Source organism: Colias eurytheme, chromosome 28 (genome assembly GCF_061535395.1).
Source record: "Colias eurytheme isolate Ceu_HAF_F1 chromosome 28, ilColEury1 Martin Lab GWU primary, whole genome shotgun sequence".
Taxonomy (NCBI): Eukaryota; Metazoa; Arthropoda; class Insecta; order Lepidoptera; family Pieridae; genus Colias; species Colias eurytheme.
The window spans coordinates 1,206,987-1,216,635 of record NC_143007.1 but is presented as its reverse complement, the minus strand read 5'-3'; the positions used below and the strand labels follow the sequence as shown (position 1 = coordinate 1,216,635).

General features: G+C 33.2%; 1 long non-coding RNA gene across 1 annotated transcript; it reads left to right on the top strand.

The window, feature by feature from the left end:
- The first annotated feature begins 8,031 nt into the window (after positions 1-8,031).
- On the top strand, positions 8,032-9,133 carry LOC149896445 (uncharacterized). Its single transcript, XR_016458329.1, has 3 exons — positions 8,032-8,604; positions 8,731-8,792; positions 8,867-9,133. It is a non-coding gene; the product is annotated as an uncharacterized LOC149896445 (long non-coding RNA).
- Positions 9,134-9,649: the final 516 nt, after the last annotated feature.

Below are 9,649 nucleotides of genomic sequence, written 5' to 3'. Positions count from 1 at the left end.
ATGCACTCCAGCATATCTCAGATGTTCGACGCTGAGACAATCGTGACCTGGCGATTTGCCCCCTGCCATCCTTTTTATAGCTTCTGTAACCTGTTTAGAGGTGAAATGCAATAAGTTCGTATCACTTCCGGTCTTAGGTTCGAACCTCTGAGACGCCGGGCCCAACGGAGATGATACACTAAAGTGGCTTCTAAACATATCGGCTATTTCTTTTTCATCGTTACAGCCCGCAACGCACACTGATAAGCTCGGTCGTATATTCAGTTTGTTCGAATCTTTCCAAAATTTTGAGAAATTCCTGGCTGCTCTATGAGAGGCTATCATGTCCATCTTTATTGTGTCCTGATGCTTCTGACACCATCTCAGTCGACTCCTGAATATCTTTTGGCTGAGACACATATCCTCATAAATCCTACCTGCTTTCGGCTTATTATGCGACAGCCACGTATAATACTTCAACCGAGCATCACAGTGCGCGCTACGAACGTGCTTATTCCAACCAACTATATGACCCTTAGAGCTTTTATTAGCCATATGAGTAGCAGCTGCAGCATGGGAAAGAACTTTAACAATTTTGATATACATATCGTCGAGTATACATTTATGAGCAGAATTTGTACACATTTTTCCACTACAAGATACAAGTGATTTTGGAAACGAAATGTTTCTAAGCTGACTATGACATATCTCATGATATTCATCTATTTGCCTAGTACATCTATTACCCCATTGGGTAGTATTGTGACCAACATATACATCCGGTACTATTTTTGGGACAACTAAATTAAGATCGCACCTGACAATGAGAGGTAAATGATCAGACCAGAAGACATCACGAGTTACGTTAACATCAAGTACTGTTTTCCAAGCCGATTGTGATACAATACAATGGTCCAACCATCTCAAACTGCCATTAATATCACTTTTATAGGTGAAAATGTTTGAATTTAAACCCAGTTTTTGTACATCAGCACAAACCCAGGATTCATCCGAACAAAAATCAACAAGTTCGTTCCAGAAGGGTTGATTAGGATGAGAATTAAAATCACCTAACATATAAATGTTTTCAACGTTATTACTTTCAATTATAGCTTTAATCTCACTCAAACAATTCGTAAATTCAAACAAATTCTCCATTGCATCTGTTGGCATGTAAATACTAAACACAATGATATCAGAATTATCATACAAACTGGCTTTTATGGCACTTATTCTTGAGCTTGAACAATCAATGGTCTTTACTGATTTAAAAATACCTTTTCTCCATAGTATGGCAACTCCACCATACGGTCTCCCCCTCAATAACCCCTGAGATAAATCTACGGCTGACTTTCCAGTGTACTCAAAATGTTTACTTATGGTTCCGAGAAAAGGAAGATCGTACGGGAGAAGCCATGTTTCCTGGAGCGCTAAAATATCTGAAGATGAACATAATTCTCTGACATTATCTATTGATCTTTTAACAGATTTACAATTAAAACTGACAAATGTACATACTTGATTATCCATAACTTATTTTTTTATTACTATCTTCAAATCCGTGTCTACTTAAATTTTTAATCAATACAAATCGTCTAAAAGAGATGCCTTCCGGCCAGATGTCACTATTCATAAATATATCTAATTTATGTCTATCCACATATAGTTTAAAAGAGTTATAATTTCTCTCACGCTTACCGTTAATTTTTTCCAATAACACTGACTCATTTGTTTTATTAAATATATAGTCCTTAATGTCTTTTTCACTTGTATTCTTACATACGTTAGATATATAAAGGGGCACTTTATTTGAGGCGGCTTTAAACTTCAAATCACAATTAGCACGACCCGTTTTACTTTTAAACCTATCCTTTAAGATTGGCTTCTTTTTCTTTTGCACAACTGTCCACTCACTATTAGAATTATGGCTATTATTATTCACATTTTGTGTGCACACCGGTCGCGCGCGTACCACTTCGGCTATAGACCGACTACGTAAGTCCACTTTATTTTTATTTATAAACTCGTCATTTGCACCTATTGTCCGGTTAACGCTCGATGCGCCCGCGTTGCGTTCGGCGGGAAAGATATTGCACGAAACCGCGGTTGCCTCCACGTGCGATTGCTGCGGCGTCGTCTCTTTCTCGCATACCTGCAAGTTAGACGCAATGCAACCCTCCCTTTCTTGCAAAGCAGAAATTTAATGAGATCAGGATAATTTTTTGTCACGATTTGTGACCATGGGCGTTACCTGGGTTCACCATGTTTATGCTGAAACCAAGAAACAATCAATGGCCTGGATGCGAGCTTCCAAAGTGACGGTGAAGATTTTCAAAGTGAAAATTAGTAGGATAGATTAAAGCCGTAGTTTTTTGGGACGCTGAAGAAATGTGGAATATTTTAAGAAGGTAGCCACTACTACACAGGGCTCTTACTACACAGACCAAATTAAAAGATTGCGGGTAGGTTAGTAAGAAAAAGAGACATGGCAAACTTCGGTCTTGAATGTTGGTTCACCAAGACAACGCACCAGATCACAAAGCGTCAGTTGCGATGGCTGCCAATCAAAAATCGGCATTGAAAATGCTTGAACACCCACCCTGTTTGTAAGATCTAGCTCCTAGTTAATTCTATCTCTTACCTCGGCACAAGAAACAGCGTCGATATAAGAAATTTTAAGACGACAGCGAAGTGATGGCCGATCTTGAGGGGTTTTTGTAGATGAAGTCAAAGTTTTTTTTTTTTCTAAGTTAAGGAAAAAAAAATATCGAAGAAGATCTAGTTATAAGACTATCTAGAGAAATACATAATTATTTTAACTGTAATGACCTAGTTTAATATTGATTATCATTACTTTTGGATCAACCCATGTACATGGGATATTCATATCTCATACTAAATGTATGGGAGGGCTTAAAGTTAATTTTTTAGATATTTCTCGTATTATTTTTAAAAATTTATTATGGCCATTTTACTCATTAGGTTAAGTACTTTCGATATCAGTTTAAAGTTTTTTGATATCTGTAATAGTTACGGAATAATCACCTGTGCACACTTAACGATTACACCCTGTATAGTACATTATAGATCGACATCACTACATAGTATAAAACAAAGTCACTGCAGTTGCTGTCTGGACATCCCTATGCTTAAACTATGCAACGGATTTCGATGAGGTTTTTTCACAGGGTTTTTTAATAGATAGAGAGGTTCTCGAAAAAGGTTTTAGTCTCTAACTATATCATTTGTTACGTTTTCTACAAAGCGGGCGAAACCGTGCGCGGAATGCTAGTGTATGATAATTTAGCATCTGTTTAATAGAATTACCTATCACTTACAATAATTACAAATTTCCGCCCGCGGCTTCACCCGCGTTTTCAAAGGAAAACCCGCATAGTTCCCGTTCCCGTGGGATTTCTGGGATAAAACCTATCCTATGTGTTAATCCAAGTTACCCTCTATACATATATGTGCTAAATTTCATTGTAATCGGTTCATTAGAATTTGCGTGAAAGAGTAACAAACACACACACACATCCTCAAAAACTTTCGCATTTATAATATTACTAAGTAATATGTTTTTATATGTATGTATTATAAATGCGAAAGTTTGTGAGGATGATGATAAAATAAATGAACTTTTTATTTATTTATTTATTTACTAGCTGTGCCCGCGACTTCGTCCGCGTGGAATAGTGACTGCATAGTAGGTAGTTACTACTTAACTTTTATTGAATAAACACGTACTACCATAAATAATTAAACGAACTGTTAGTAAAATTTATTACTAAACTGAGCTAAAAAATAAAAATAAATACCTAGTTAATTTTCTACGTAAAATTTATTTTAAATTATGTTATATTATTTTTAGGCACCGAGGGAAGGGAGCAAATTTATTTTTCTTCCTTCCTTGTATGGATGTTTTTGACAATATATATAACCGTTTCTACGAAAAATATATTTTTTCATTCGTTGATCTCAAAAATAAAAATTCCAATCACCAGAACGACAGGAAATTTTAATAATTTATTTTTAATTGTGTTTTGCACAATTTTGTTAATTACGAATGGATGAAAATTTTGTTCGTGGTCGTCGTCGTCGTTGGTAAGGTGAACAAATCCTTATCAAAACATCATACGCTTAAGACAATAATTAGTATCGATAGCGGATTCTATTCCTTTGCGTTTTGACGTTTGTCTCAGAGCTCAGATCTTTCCTGTCTCACGCCGTAGTAACTAAACCGTTTAGACCGTGCAATAAAAATTAAATAAAAAAAAAACTCAACGCAACGAAGAAAAGTGCATAGAAAAAGGAAAAAATGTTGTGTGGTTTTATGAAACCACGGTAAAAGTGAAACTTAGGCACAAAATTATCGTATTTGTACGATAATGACTCCGAACACTGCTTAATACCTACTCGGCAGCCGACCGTCACGCGACATGCGCTACACAGACCAAAAAGTTTGAGACGATGTAATAAAAGTTTCACTAATTTTACAAACTTCCCGAAGATCTTTAAAAATAAATACCATTTTAAATATTTATAAAAATAAAAAAACAAAGTCATCGGGGCTGCCATACCATCATTATCATATCATATACAATTATATTTTTTTTATAATGGTACTTAATTTTAAAGATCGTCGGGAAGTTTGTAAAATTATTATTTATTCCTTTTCCTTCGTTGCGTTGGGTTTTTCTTTTTAATTTTTAAATTTTTAACTTCGGTTTCTTATTTTCATGTGATATTTTCAAGTGAGCGAGACCTAATATGTAGGTACACGTCATATCCTGTCGTTTGATGCTCCATTTGGTTTATTTATCTAACCACTGTCACCCCTAAATGTAATAAACGGATGAACCGATTTCGATAAAACACGTTGCTCTTTTATATTTTGATATGCCGCTTGAGTATATTATTTGACCACATTCGATTATTGTTCATTCCCACTTTCACCGCTGTAATCTAATAAATGGATAAACCGAATTGGATAAAAATATCTATAACTAATATTTTTTCCCACATTCCCACCTTTACCTCTATATACCTAGGTATAATAAATAGACGAACCGATTTTGATACACTTTATCTAAGAACCAGCGTCGGAAAATATGCTGCCTAACACGCATCTAATTCGTATTACCTGTTAGCGAGCTACGGTGGCACAAACAGACAAACATAGCGGTCAAACACTTATCACCCATCTTTTTGATGGTTAAAAATGGTTAAAAATATAATACGACATAATTTAAAGGACATTTTATGTATAAATTTTACCTAGAAGTAAGCATAATTCTAATTTGACCCCTTCCCCCCTACTACCTCAGCTTACCCCCCCACCCTTGGGGACTTTCGATATGATCACCTGGACATTTATAAGGAATAATTACTGTAGCGTATAACAGATAACTTACGTTTTATACTGTATAGTGTACAATAGAATGCCTTTGCAAATGTTCGCCGTGAATACTTAAATGGTCATAACTTTTTTATTTTCAAACCGATTAACATGAAATAAACACTTACAGCCGTACAAATAAACGAGTTATAACATTTTATGCAAAGAATAAACTAAGAATAAGGAAAAATCATACAAATAAACACGAAATAAATGTAACCTAGTATAACTTCGTAATAAGTATTCATACTAATGCTATTCCGTCCTTATTACGGCTACCACCCTAGTATAAGTCTGACATAACCGAATTATAACATATCTTTTAGTACATTATGCTGTGTTTTACAAGTTTTAGAAGCAATTTTCAATCTAAATTTGAGATAATAGCAATGAGAGTAATACGAGAAGTAGAAAAAGTTGAGCAAATTAATAATTTCATTACGTACCTATTGAAATGGAAAATTTTGTATGAAATGTCAAAATATACGAAATTATGAAAAACCCTTTTGATATTTATAATGATTTATTTATTTACAACATGCGCCAAACCATACATACATAAAACTTATTTCTAAACTTATCACAATAATATATGCACTTTCGTTGAAAATATAAATCTTCTAAGCCTGGAGTTGTATGTTTTGAGTACCAGTTATTTGGCAACTCTCTATCTCAAGGTGGGTTTATCTTCGTATAGCGGATCGCGTTATCTATCATTTGCTTGCATATTTAATGATATATTTAAATTATTTCCAATAAATATTTCAAAAATAAATAAACAGAACATCGTATGATGAAACTTCACAACAAATTCGACGAAGTCAAACGTCAGCAAAATGACAGCACCAAGGCTTAACCGTAGACAATTTCAATGTTTTTCATAATTTTGTGAATGAATTGCGACGTTGCCGCTTCGCGCCTATTGCATAGCGTGAGCATAGATACATCGACGTTATTCCAAATTTATTTGTAAGAAATTATGACATCCTTATTCTTTATTTATTCTTATCATATCTATGCATTGCATAAGGTTTGAATAAGCAAGTTTTTATTTGTACGGCTGATAATGTTAAATGAAGATTACCACAATATATTAGTGAATAGCATCTAAATCGGATAAGCCGTTTCTGAGATTAGCGTGCACAAACATACAGACAAACAGACAAAAAAAATATAACTACAGTTTTGGGTTTGAGGTCGATTTAATAATAACCCCTGCTATTTTTTTTACATATTTTCATTGTACAGACATCACTTTTCTAGAATTTTATTATAATATGTATTGAATATTGATTGACCACGCGCAAGGTTACTAATTTCCACTACATCCTCACGCAAATCGTCAATTTTTATGAACATTGAATCTGTAAATAAAAAAAAATCAAAAGATAAGTGTACCTAATTTTAATAAAAAGCTACTAACAAATAAAGTTTTATCAAGAACTAAAGTGACCTTCTTTGGGCGTATAATATAGTCTTGTAAAAGTTATACATGATAAAAATAAAATTTCATCATTTTCTTATTTTGTCATAACTTTAACTAATTAAAAACATGAGTCTAACTATATAATTATAATAAACAATAAATATAAAAGCTACAACTTAACTTTTGTGGGAACGCAATGCAAGAAGGCGAAAATTAAAAAAAAGCCGAAGATTTTTAAAAATGTAACCAATGAACACAATCACTGTTATCTACTATTACCCAAAGAGAATACAAATACTACGTCTATTACCTATATAACTGTAACTAACATCAAATAATAAACATCTACCCTCACTTATAAAAATTTAGTATATTCACATGAAATATAAGCGCACCTGAAATTTACTCTGGGAAGATATGAATTATTTATTTAACTTTAAAAAAAAAACAAACTCACCAACATCATAATATTTAAATTATGAATTTCCAAGGAGCGTTAATATTATGTAAATTGATTTAATTTTAATGAAATCTCATAGATGGCGCTGTTTTAAATTTGTCTTTATACTACTAAGATTCATTATACTGTTTCTCTGCCAAAATTACTTAAATGATGTAGTTTTTATAGTGTAAAGGTAGACAATAGCATGGCTTACTCAAAAACAACATTTAAACATGAGTCTTTATATTGTACGCTGTCGTAGTACACGGAATACGTAAGAAAAATAAAGGTTCACAGCTCCTCCCCCGAAGGTTATAGCATGATAATATGTATATAACAGCCTGACCCGACCTGTTAGTAATATTCATGCAAAATTTGAAGTAAATCCGTGCAGTACTTTCTGAGATTAGCCTGGACAAACATACAGACAAACAGACAAACAGACAAACCGACAAACAGACAAACAGACAAAAATTCTAAAAACTATGTTTTTGGCTTCTATATCGATTATAGATCATGGATTATGTATTCTTTTAAAAAAATATACAATGTACAGTTTTGACTTTCCTACGATTTTATTATATGTATAGATATTAGGAAGATATGATGTTAAAGTTTATTATAAGAGTATTTTTTGACAAATTTCAGTTAGATTCAGATAATTAAGAAATAAAGAAGCTGGCACTGTCTGACAGCAGCACATACCCAGACCATGGTTGCGAATACTATTTTTTTTAGGGTTAACTGACAAATTTCAAGCCAGATGAAATGAGTATTGTCATTAAGGTGATGAATTAATTTTTCTAACATTTACGGCCCTTTTCAAACCTTCGTAATTTTTATATTATTAAAGTTGTCGTGATGAAAATTCTTGACAAGAAAGTTCAATAGTAACACAATACGTCTACCGTTTTAGAAACATGATTCCATGATATTTTCTCGATAGAAAAAAAATACAAAGTTCTCATTGTTATTTTTTTTTAATCTCTGGCATCTTCAAAATAACAAACGTAAAGTTACGACTTTTTGGATATTAACTATAAAATATACAACCTATACGTCTACCGTGTTAGAATTTTGAAATATGCGATGGTTTTGAAATAAACAAGAAATACTTGAAATTAGCGCGCGACCAGCCAATATAGCGAGAGCCGCCCTGTACCTTCCTACCCCGATCGCTGCACGAGTCATTCCCGCTACGGCCGTCACACGGGGAACTTGTGTCGCTTGCGCAATCGTAAAAAAGGGTGACAACACGATAAGACAAAATGAGACAAATGGGGACAATAAAGAAAATAAGAAGAAGAAACATAAAGGTTGGAGGAAAAATAATGCTTACAATTGGAACAAATTAATGAAGTAAGTTGGTTTTATTTTAAATTTGATGATAATTGTATTATAGACGATATTTGATATGTACCCCTGTTTTAAGTACGTAACGAATGTGTAAGATTTTTTCATTTATAGCATAAATAATCTTTTCAGAAATCCGGAATCCAGAAGGAAAATAAACCCACTGATTGTTCACAATGTGAACCCACTCCTTCGTAAGTACCTTTATTCAGTCAAAAATGTATGTTATCAACGCTCTACTGGTTTTATCGCATGATTCCATTTTTAGCAAAAAGCAACAAAGTGCAAAGAAATAAAAAATCATGGTGAACTTAGTGGAAGTATGGTGGACGTAATATGGAATTATGGAACAGGAGCTCGTTGGAGTAGTATTATATTTTAAAAAAATACGAAAAAAATTCAAGAATTTCTTAGTAGGTGGTAGATAAGTATGTTGTATAAAGAATTTGATGTTGATATTTATTTCATTTATACTTACTACACCTGCGCGGGAAATTGCTTAGTACTAAAACAGGTTTATATTCATATTTACATAGTAATGTGAGTTTTCATTTCGAAAAATTTTGTGTAAGTATATTAAACCTGGGTGATCTGGAAACACAATTGGGCCCGGAAGATGGCGCTGCAGTCACTCCTCCTAATCACATGAACCGATTTGGATGAATATTAGCTAATATTATGTATTTTTGTTGTAAACTTAATTTAATGTTTATAATACATTATTTTTGGTATAAATAAGCCAGTGTTCGTCTCACATTGCTGTACCTGCCTACCTACCCTACCAGGGCCTAACTTTGTTCTGGCTATTTTATTTTGATTATTTGTAATGAATAATTACAATTATAATAGAGTGCAAAAAATAAATACATGCGTCAATATATTTTGTGTTTTTTTTTAAAACAATTTTTTTATTTAAAAAAATATCATTCCGACCGCGGCTTTGCCCGCGTGAATTAGGTTATATCGTGAATCCTGTTTTATCCCACAGAAGTGTTCAGTTCGGATAAAAAGTATGTGTAAATCCAGGCAATTAGCTATATTTTATCAAAAT